The sequence below is a fragment of the Salmo salar genome, chromosome 10 (assembly GCF_965601325.2).
Source record: "Salmo salar chromosome 10, fSalSal1, whole genome shotgun sequence".
Classification (NCBI taxonomy): Eukaryota; Metazoa; Chordata; class Actinopteri; order Salmoniformes; family Salmonidae; genus Salmo; species Salmo salar.
Genome location: NC_138300.1, coordinates 81,193,925 through 81,204,036, shown reverse-complemented (window position 1 = coordinate 81,204,036; position 10,112 = coordinate 81,193,925). Strand labels below are relative to the sequence as shown.

The following is a 10,112-nucleotide window of genomic DNA, read 5'->3' as shown; positions in this document are numbered from 1 at the left end:
TTTATATGTACATATTCTTATTCCATCCCTTTACTTAGATTTGTGTGTATTAGGTAGTTGCGGAATTCTTAAATTACTTGTTAGATATTACTTGTTAGATATTACTTGTTAGATTACTTGTTAGATATTACTGCACTGCCGGAACTAGAAGAAACAAGCATTACGCTACACTCACAATAACATCTGCTAACCATGTGTATGTGATCAAAAATGTGATTTGATTTGATTTTGAGTAGCCATTGTTTTTATTCATACTGTTTGTAGACAATAGCTTCTGCCCTCTTAGTTTCTATTTGACCCTCTTATTATATCAAAACCTCTGACTAGAAACTATGATCAAACTATGAACAACTATGAAGCCATGTCTGTGTGTGTGAGTGATGATCTATTATTTAATTGTGTAATATTACTCTCTCTCTCTCTCTCTCTCTCTCTCTCTCAATTATATGTATTTGACACAATTACCCATTCAAAACTTTTGTTATAAAATCCCTTCTCATTGTGTATGTTTCAAGGTTTCACAAACATAAAACAACTATCTAGTTAATGTTTCTCGGACTAACACCCTGTTGCGTTTCCTATTTACTAAAGATCAGTCATTAAGACAATACACTAAATGTTGTATATAATCTGTATACATGTCATTCTATATTGAAAATAAGTAGTTGATTTTATTGTTGTTGATGTGAAGCTCTGGATGGGGAACTGTCGCCGGAAGCTCTGGACTGGGAATGTGCACTGGAATCCTGATGCATGGTACTGGCATGGGTGGCGCCAGACTGGTAACCCCCCACCTCAGGACAAGTGCAGGGAGCAGGAACAGGACACTCCGGACTGGGCATGCGCACTGGAGGTCTGATGCGTGGAACTGGCTTAGGTGGCGCCAGACTGGTAACACGTACCTCAGGGCGAGTGAGGGGAGCAGGAACAGGACACTCCGGACTGGGCATGCACACTGGAGGTCTGATGCGGGGAACTGGCCTAGGTGGCGCCAGATTGGTAACACGCACCTCAGGGCGAGTGCGGGAAGGAAGCACAGGGCGTACCGGACTATGGAGGCGAACTGGAGACCTGAACATAGAAATACAAAACATAGACAAACACCCCCGTCACGCCCTGACCTACTCTACCATAGAAAATAACAACTTACTATGGTCAGGACGTGACACATACCATGCGAATACACTATCAAGCAATGCAAGCAGATGTGGAATTAACCCCAAAACAGTTGTGTGTCTTTTTGGATCAAGAATTGATCCAGAATACCAGTAGGCATGATCAGATCCTCTTTCCTATTCAGGCATCATATAATGCACAGCCACATGCATTGAAAACCTTAACATGACAATGTCATTATTTTTGTCACCATCCATCAATGGTTGAATTGCATTATGTTTCTTTGTACAATGTCTAAGACACTGCATCTCAGTGCAAGAGGTGGTCACTGCAGTACCTGGTGCGAATCCAGGCTGCATCACATCCGGCCACGATTGGGAGTCCCATAGGGTGGCGCACAATTGGCCCAACATCGTCCGGGTTTGGCCGGGGTAGACCGTCATTGTAAATAAGAATTTGTTCTTAACTGACTTGCCTAGTTAAATAAAGGTTACACATGCACTGAGCTTCCATTGGCTGGAGGCATTCAACACGCTAAATGAAAAATACCCAAATAAAACGTATGTGAATTTTTTTTTTTTTAAATGTTACAACAACCAGATCTTCCTAACATTTGCCATCACTAAGTAAGCCTTACATCCTGACTCTATATGGGCTACCAAATATAAACCTGGGCACTCATGGGAGGGGTGGGACCACATGCACTTCTAAGTAATCAAGGCAAGAACATTATTGCTATATTGTAATTAAAATCATTGACCCATAAGAGAACACATGACCAAAGCAAGGCAAGACCCATATAGAATTAAAACAACATTATTCTTAATGAGAAATATAATCTAATAAACAAATGTTTGCATAACCAAAGACATAAAAACCAGCTCTAACATTGTATTTAGCGACCTATAAAACGTTCATATTGGCAGTAAGGTCATTGAGAATAACAATAGACAATAGTTATTGTTGGTAGTTTAGGGATAAATATATTGAAGGTTCATGAATGTTAAAGATTTGTTCACTGTGGGGATTTTGAAAGAGGTGGATTAGAACCTCAAAGTAATAGTGGTAAGAAAGATCATAAATGTAGTTTCAGATTCAGGTTTAGGGGGGTAATAACTTTATGGAAACCACTATTCACACTATGTGGATTATAAACATGTACAGACATAGGGAACTATCACATCAAGAAGGTGTAACAGTGATGAATGGCTATTCAATGTACAACAGTAGTCATCTGTAGCAAGCAATAGTTATTAAATATGTTTACATACATCCATGACTGAATGGTTTCATGAACTCATTTAAAGGTTTTGTAAGTAAATTGTAACAGTCCTCATTCAGCAGTCTGAATTAACCTAGAGTCACCAAAACATCAATGCTTAGAGAAGCTTGGAGATTATTCCACAAGTAAGGTGCAAAGAGCTGATTTGCCTAACTCTGTACAGACCAAAGGAATTTCCAGAGCTAGCAATCCCTGAGACGGTGTATGATAACTCCGACTCGTACGTTTAATGGTTATTGTAGAAGTTAGTTACAGAGGGAGTTTACAGTATGTCAAAGAGCTTTATAAAGGCAAAGAGAGCAATTCATTGACCTACGTAACTAACTCATCAATATGTTTTTTTTAAAGACAGCTGAACGTCTATACAAATACACCATACTAGGTACACACACTTCAATCATTAGAATCATGTTTGTGCACTCTAGAAAACAACATATACTTCGTTTTACACATTTTCAATAATAATTTAAGGTCAATAAAGGTTTTCTGCAAAATAATGAAAGCATACTGTAGTTCAGATAGAGCCTGATCAGCAGGGTGGGCAATAGAGTACACAACTGTATCGTCTGTATACAGGTGCAGGTTAAACATTATTATTATATTTATATTTTTTGGACAAAACAATATTTCTAATGTATACAATATCGTTTTTTATTTGACATTCTGACATATAGCACAATACCTGTCACGTCCTGACCAGTAAAAGGGGTTGTTTGTTATTGTAGTGTGGTCAGGGCGTGGCAGGGGGTGTTTGTTTAGTGTGTTTCGGGGTTTTGGTTTATGTTCTATGTTTTCTATTTCAATGTGGGTTTTCTAGTTTTTCTATATCTATGTTAGTTTTGGGAACGACCTCCAATTAGAGACAGCTGGTTGTTGTTGCTTCTAATTGGAGGCCATATTTAAGTGGGTTTATTTTCTCTTGTGTTTGTGGGTGGTTGTTTCCGTGTATAGTCTGAGCACCTTACAGGACTGTTTTCGTCGTTTGTTTTGTGTAAGTGGTTTGTTTGGTTTTTCTTCAATAAAAGGAAGATGAGCATTCACATACCCGCTGCGTTTTGGTCCACTCCATACGACGAATATGACAATACCTAGGTACTAAAAAATGCATATGCAACATTTGAACAGAAATTTCCCCCTTGTGTTATGATGTATAAGATACATTGGCTATTTTAGTAATCCTTTTTTTATTATTTACATGTTTATAATCCAAAAGTGTGTTTTTAGAGAGGTGGGAAATATTGTTTATGTTGTCATGGAAATTATTCTAACCAAAGGAGAGAGACTTTTAGATTTCTTCAAAACAACTGACCTTTATTAGTTAATTACTGCAGTAATGGAGCCGTCGACAACCACCCCAGGAGGTGACCGTTGAGAAAAACAACGAGCAGAGTTGGGTTACAACCTTCATAGACTAAGCACATCCTTCTGAGCACGTGACACACAACAGATGTGTAGAATTTGTCAAAGGTGAGGTTTTGTATGTGAGAAAGAAATAACACCCCAGCCAGATAAAATTTGCTATGAAGATTGTTCTAATTGTATAGAAATCAGGGTTTGGCCCCAAAGACAAGGTTCCACCCATCAACTGTCCACACGAGACATCTAATCCCTGGTACCTCACAGAAACACCAACTCATTCTATGGAATGCAGGCTGTAGGTTTTATCACCGAGCCATCATAAATCAATTGCCAGCGCCAAGCCCCAGAGGCCCAACTCAGTCACACTCACACAGATGAGAGAGTACTCATCAAAGCTATTTGATGCATAAACAGTATTAAAACATAATCTTGAAATTTTCTACCATAATGTTAAACTGTAGAGAACAAGAACCTTTGATAAATTACAGGTAGTTTTACAACTCTACTTGAAATAATAATCTAAATGTATGTGTTGTGCAAAGTATTTTATTCTCAGTCCCCAGAATGGGCCACGTATCATAGAACCATGATAACGTGAGTTACCATTGATATACACTATTAGTTTCTGGGAAATACATCCTGGTTTCTATCGCTTCTAGCATATTTATTGTGACCCATTCCTGAAAGCTCACCCTCCCAGGAACACATATGTTTGTTCCCCCACAATGTAGACCCTTTATAACAATCACATATGTATGGATTATGTCTGGATTTAGGACTAGCAGAGCATACCTATAAACCAAAAAGCAAGTGGATCACAGTTGAGAAAATAGCCTAAATAATGAAAAAGAATCGAATCAACAATGACATAATATGCAATTAACTATTTACTTATTTTTTTTGTAAATCATTATTGTAACACAATGGGGTGAATGAAAAAAGTTGTAGATGTGTTTGGTTGATAAGATCATAGCTTACATGTAAAAAACAAGTCAATGCGGAACTAAATCCAAATATGTATTTGTATTATAACCTCTGAAGAACATGTCTACAACTCACAAGTATTATTAAAAATGTGTAAGACATTGAAATACATAATATATGTACCCCATCTCAATTTTCACAAGAGACATATTCAAACTTTTAAACAAAATTGTTAACTCTTTACACATACTTATGCTACTTTCACGTAACAAAATAAAATGTCAGTGAATGCATCCTTAGATGCTGTGGGGAATGTGTTATATTGTGTGCATGTTCCCCCGATTCCTTAACATCTTAGATACTAGTACATTAGTAGTACATTACAGTGTAATAGTATAGTACTACATTAAGGACCTGTCTTGACAGCCTCATTTGGAACTTTAAAGCTTATTGTTTATTGTCAGAACGAGCCTTCTGGATATCTGTAGTACTGTATATAAAACATCAGTGACTGCTTGATTCACCAAAGGTTCTTGTTCTCTTAAGTTTAACATAAAAAATATTTCCAGGCCGTTTAAAAGCATACTTTTGGATTATAAACATGGAAATAAAAAAAAGTATTAAAAAAATAGCCAATGTATGATATCCAGTGTCATGTCATACACTGTACATCATAACCCAAGGGGGAAATTGTTGTTCAAATGTTGCAAATACATTTTTTAGTACCAAGGCAATGTGTTATAAGTTAGAATGTCTAGTCAACAACTACATTGTATACATTGGCAATATTGTTTTGTCAACAAAATATACATTTAATAATAAGAAAGTTTAACCTGCTCCTGTATGCAGACGATACAGTTGTGTACTCTATTGCCCACCCTGCTGATCAGGCTCTATCTGAACTACAGTATGCTTTCATTATTTTGCCAAAAAAACTTTATTGACCTTAAATTATTATTGAAAATGTGTAAAACTAAGTATATGTTGTTTTCTAGAGTGCACAAACATGATTCTAATGATTGAAGTGTGTTTACTTAGTATGGTGTATTTGTATAGACCTTCAGATGTCTTTAAAAAAACAAAAACATATTGATGAGTTAGTTAATTAAGATGCTGAATATAAAAAAGGGCTTCTTCTATAGAAATAGGTCAGGCCTCTTGCTTAATAGTACAAAGCAGATAATTCAATCAATGTTCTTACTGGTCCTAGACTATGGCGAAAGCATCTATATGAATGCAGCTGCCACTTCATTAAAACCATTAGATGCACTTGACCACAGAGCACATTGTTTTATTATGGTTACAGGTCCAGTACTCATCCCTGCGTTCTCTATCATAAAGTAAGCTGACCCTCTTTAAGGTCACATTGGTCAATTCATTGCTCTCTTTGCCTTTATAAAGCACTTTGACATACTGTAAACTCCCTCTGTAGCTAACATGTACAATAACCATTAGACGTATAAGTCAGAGTTATCATACACAGTCTCAGGGATTGCTAGCTCTGGAAATTCCTATGGCCTGTGTAGGATTAGTAAATCAACTCTTTGCACCTTACTTGTGGAATAATCTCTAAGCTTCTCTAAATGCTGATGTTTTGGTGCCTCTAGATTAATTCAGACTGCTGAATGAGGACTGTTACAACTTTCTTGCAAAACCTTTAAATGAGTTCATGAAACCATTCAGTCATGGATGTATGTAAACATATTTAACACATATTGCTTGCTACAGATGTGTCACGTCCTGACCATAGAAAGATGTTATTTTCTATGGTAGAGTAGGTCAGGGAGTGACAGGTTTTTTTTCCTATGTTTTCTATTTCTATGTTGTCAGGTTCTAGTTTTGTATTTCTATGTTGGGGTTTTGTTTGGGATGATCTCCAATTAGAGGGAGCTGATCCTCGTTGTCTCTAATTGGAGATCATACTTAAGTAGGGTTTTTTTCCACCTGGGTTTGTGGGAGATTGTTTTTTGAGTAGTGTATGTTTCAACTCTGCGTCACGGTTTGTTGTTTTGTTCTTTAGTTTATGTTTATGTATCGCATAGTTTCACAGTGTAAATAAAATGTGGAACGACACACACGCTACACTTTGGTCCGCTTCTCCTTACGACAACCGTGACAAGATGACTACTGTTGTTCATTGAATAGCCATTCATCACTGTTACACCTCCTTGATGTGATAGTTCTCTATGTCTATACATGTTTATAATCCACATAGTGTGAATAGTGGTTTCCATAAAGTTATTACCCCCCTAAACCTGAATCTGAAACTACCTTTATGATCTTTCTTACCACTATTACTTTGGGGTTCTAATCCCCCTCTTTCAAAATCGCTACTGTGAACAAATCTTTAACATTCGTGAACGTTACTATATTTATTCCTAAACTACTGTTGTGGAATATTGACTCAGAAATATTACATCTTTACTGGAACTTATGAATTCAAATTAGACTTTATTGCAAAGATGTGCTATTCCATGGAACAACCGTGTTTCTCAGCACAGAGCTTTGACCTTTATAGCATTACATCCTTACATAACGCATATGGGTACTCCCCATATGCAAATGAAATAACTCCCCTTGTCCTTTCTCCACCATTTATCTTTTAGTCCCAGTTCTTGCTTGTTCACGCCCACATCTGCTTCGAGTTAAGTTATAATGGTGGCAGGACCCTTATGTAATACAAAAAATAATACATTTATTGTATACATATGTTTCACGTATTGGTCATTTTGTTACCATCCTGTCTCCATGTTCACCTGACATTAGTATGTCCAGATGTAATAAATGTAATTATGGGCATTAGCTAACGTAGTCATGTACATTAGCTAATGTAATTATTGGCATGATCTCTTCTCAGAAATAGCAAATGCAATTAGTGGCATCGAATTATCTCCCACACTACCAACAATAACTATTGTCTATTGTTATTCTCACTGACCTTACTGCCAATATGAAAGTGTTATTCCTAGCTAAATACAACGTTAGAGACGGTTTTTATGTCTTTGGTTATGCAAACATTTATTTATTAGACTATATTTCTCATTAAGAATAATGTTGTTTTAATTCTATATGGGTCTTGCCTTGCTTTGGTCATGTGTTCTCTTATGGGTCAGTGATTTTAATTACAATATAGCAATAATGTTCTCGGCTCAATTACTTAGAAGGGCCTGTGGTCCCACCCCTCCCATGTGTGCCCAGGTGTATATTTTATAGCACATATACATTCAGGATGTAAGGCTTACTAGTTATGGCAAATGTTAGGAATACCTGGTTGTTGTAAAAATAATATAAAAAAAACAGCAAAGTTTTATACTTTGACAACATCTTTTCACATACGTTTTATTTGGGTCTTTTTAATTTACTATGTTGCTTGGCTCCAGCCATTGGAAGCTTGGTGCATGTACAAATAAAAATAACGCAATTCAACCATTGATGGATGGTGATGAAAATAATTACATTGCAAGTAGTCATGTTAAGGTTTTGGTTAAACCTAGGAACAAAATTATAGAGGAACCATGCTCCGAGGGCTGTGCTGAGTGGACATTTACAAGTATATGTGCCCCTTATTGTTATTCAAGATGTTCCAACGTTTGTAGATGACCCTCAGGGTCATATAATAACCAAGGTGGCTGTAGAGTGGGCAAAAGTTCAACACTCAGGAGTCAATGTGTCACGCCCTGACCTTAGAGATCCTTTTATGTCTCTATTTTGGTTGGTCAGGGCGTGAGTTGGGGTGGGCATTCTATGTCCTTTTTTCTATGTTTGGTATTTCTTTGTTTCGGCCTGGTATGACTCTCAATCAGGGACAGCAGTATATCGTTGTTGCTGATTGGGAGCCATTCTTAGGCAGCCTGTTTTCCTTTGGGTTTTGTGGGTGGTTATTTTCTGTTTAGTCATTTGTTACCTGACAGAACTGTTGCAATTTGGTTTTTTGATTCAGTGTTCATTCAAATAAATTTCATGATGAGCACTAACCACGCTGCGCCTTGGTCTACTCTTTCAGACGGCCGTTACACAATGTCATGTCTTTTGTCTTTTTCATAGAGAGAGAGAGAGAGAAAAAGAGAGAATTGATTACATAAAGTTATCACAGTTACACACTATGTAACACACTATATTAATAATTGCCTAAAAATTGGATGTCATTGTCATTCAGAACTGTTGCAATACAAAACATTGAAACGTTGTTAAATATTTGTTACTTTGGTGTACACTGAGTCAAATAGTATACATTGAGAGAGAGAGTAATATTACACAATTAAATAATAGATCACTCACACACACAGACATGTCTTCATAGATGTTCATAGTTATTATCATAGTTTGTCATAGTTTCTAATTATCGTTTCTAATCATAGTTTGAACATAGTTGGCAATACTTTCTAATCATAGTTTCTAGTCTGAGAGGTTTGATATAATAAGAGGGTCAAATAGACCCTAAGAGGGCATAAACTATTCTTTACAAAAACTATGAATAAAAACAATGGTTACTGTTCAATGGATAAATATCCTTAATTTTTTAATGTCAATGAGAACAATTAAGACATTTCATTCTTAAATAATATATATCTATATACAAACATCGCATTGAATATTCAACTCACCTTCAAAAACTCCATGAGGAAGGAAGGATTCCCTGATTATCTTTTAGCTGATCTGTCTTCATGCTGTTCTGGGCTGATGGCTGTTGGAGAGGGGAGGGGCAGTTGAGTGAGCTGGGGCCTTTTATGGCCCTGCCTCCGGGAGCCTGTTCACTGGTGACATGATGAGAGAGTGAAAGAGGGCCTACCTGTAAGATATTTTGTGCTATAAACATACTTCTATTTGAAGAGGTTTTTGACCATTCAGGGATCTATTATCAAACAGTCATGAAATCATAAAAAAATGTATTTAAAGTGTCTTATTGGGATCAATACTAAAAAATTAATACATTTCAAATTTATCTGACGTTACTGGTGTCTTCTTTTTTAAGCCCATAACCATGTGTGTGAGGTGTATACTTTTGTTTCACAGTAGATTTGTTTAAGACCACCAAGAAACACCTGATTTAGCCCACTGCATTCATTATTAAGGGGGGTAAAATGGATCTGTTTAAGTCAAGTAAAGGGCCCATCTTAAAGAGTAAAATGACCCTTTCAAAAAGAGGATGGCTTGATTGACTGCGACAGACACCCCTGGAGACCACATCAAAACAGTTTTTCAAACATTTGTGAGGTGCTCTCCTGGGGTGTAAGGGGTGTAAACCTTTTGTTGACCCCACCCCGGGAAATGCTGAGAAGTCTTTTGGAAGGTGAGAGGTTCGACAGGTTTAAAAACCATTGGTTCCTACACACACACACACACACACACACACACACACACACACACACACACACACACACACACACACACACACACACACACACACACACACCCCCCCCCCCCCCCCCCC

The 10,112-nt window shown here is 37.0% G+C and overlaps 1 long non-coding RNA gene across 1 annotated transcript; it reads right to left on the bottom strand.

Moving 5' to 3' along the window:
* Positions 1-897: 897 nt before the first annotated feature.
* LOC145858610 (uncharacterized) lies at positions 898-9,420 on the bottom strand. The gene is made up of 3 exons (XR_014379063.1): positions 9,286-9,420; positions 8,657-8,714; positions 898-1,071 (listed from the first exon to the last, which is right to left on the bottom strand). It is a non-coding gene; the product is annotated as an uncharacterized LOC145858610 (long non-coding RNA).
* Positions 9,421-10,112: the final 692 nt, after the last annotated feature.